The sequence below is a fragment of the Pelobates fuscus genome, chromosome 4, assembly GCF_036172605.1.
Source record: "Pelobates fuscus isolate aPelFus1 chromosome 4, aPelFus1.pri, whole genome shotgun sequence".
NCBI classification, from domain to species: Eukaryota; Metazoa; Chordata; class Amphibia; order Anura; family Pelobatidae; genus Pelobates; species Pelobates fuscus.
The window spans coordinates 82299053-82300902 of record NC_086320.1 but is presented as its reverse complement, the minus strand read 5'-3'; positions in this window follow the sequence as shown (position 1 = coordinate 82300902).

Genomic DNA, 1850 nt, shown 5'->3' with positions numbered 1-1850 from the left:
TATCTACATCCTCTGGCAATAATGGTTGCGCATCACTCATTTCTTCCAACTGTTCCAACTGTGTAAATAACTCCTCTGACAGATCAAGTGAAGCGGCTGTGGTGCTAGTGTTGGTGGTGGCGGCAGGCGGGCGAGTGGTAACTTGAGAGGTGCCCAAAGCTAAGCTGGAGGAGGATGGTGCATCAAGGTTCCGAGCGGAAGCTGTAGAAGATTGGGTGTCCTGTGTTAGCCAGTCAACTATGTCCTCAGAACTTTTCGAGTTAAGGGTACGTGGCCTCTGAACACTGGGCATTATTCTAGGGCCAAAGGGAATCACAGCACCACGACCACGATGGCCCCTGCGGGGTGGCCTGCCTCTGCCTGTCATTTCTTTTTCAATTAGTGGTACTATGCGTGCAAGCTACTGTGACAACAGATATGAGTGGCACTGTGCACTGGCAGAAGTTGGCAGAGTAGACGCTTTTTTTTTTAAATGTACACTACTGTTACACCAGATATGAGTTGCACTGGTGTGACACTGTGCCCTGGCAGGCCCTGAAACGCACACGTGTGAAGGAAAATGACTGCTATTATTTCACAGTCAAATTTCTAGGTTTTTTTTTTAATGTACACTACTGTTACACCAGATATGAGTTGCACTGGTGTGACACTGTGCCCTGGCAGGCGCTGAAACGCACACGTGTGAAGGAAACTGACTGCTATTATTTCACAGTCAAATTTCTAGTTTTTTTTTAAATGTACACTACTGTTACACCAGATATGAGTTGCACTGGTGTGACACTGTGCCCTGGCAGGCCCTGAAACGCACACGTGTGAAAGAAACTGACTGCTATTATTTCACAGTCAAATTTCTAGGTTTTTTTTTAATGTACACTACTGTTACACCAGATATGAGTTGCACTGGTGTGACACTGTGCCCTGGCAGGCCCTGAAACGCACACGTGTGAAGGAAACTGACTGCTATTATTTCTAGGTTTTTTTTTAATGTACACTACTGTTACACCAGATATGAGTTGCACTGGTGTGACACTGTGCCCTGGCAGGCCCTGAAACGCACACGCGTGAAGGAAACTGACTGCTATTATTTCACAGTCAAAAAAGTGTTGTTTTTTTTAAATGCAAGCTATTGTGACACCAGATATGAGTCGTGGCACTGGGCAAGTGGGCACAGTATACGCTGTGAGCCTGACACACACGCTGGCAGGCAGGCAACTACAATTAGATTACACAGAAAAAAAAAAGCAGACTGATGTTTTAGCCCTAAAAAGGGCTTTTTGGGGTGCTGTCCTTACAGCAGAGATCAGATGAGTCCTTCAGGACTGCAGTGGACACTGAATACACTAGCCTAGCTATCGATTTCCCTATTAAATCAGCAGCAGCTACACTTCCCCTCCTCTCACTAAGAATGCAGCTTCCGAATGAATCTAAAATGGATGCTGTCCAGGAGGTGAGGGTCTGCTGCTGATTGGCTGGAATGTGTCTGCTGACTGTGAGGTACAGGGTCAAAGTTTACTCAATGATGACGAATAGGGGGCGGACCGAACATTGCATATGTTCTCCATCCGTGGCGAACGCGAACAAGCTATGTTCGCCGGGAACTATTCGCCAGCGAACTATTCGGGACATCTCTATTCAGGAACCATGAAGCGCTGGGCAGGGCTGTCGCTGATTTGCTGAGAGCAGTCTGCTGAAGCTCTCAGGCAATCAGTGACTCCCCATTCACTATTCATAGTCTCTTTCATAGTCAGCCTCTTTTTAGTTTTGGTGAGGATATATATATATATATATATATATATTCAGCTTTGTATGTCAGGCGTCTTGACACAGCTTCCAGTTGCAGACTGAAATGT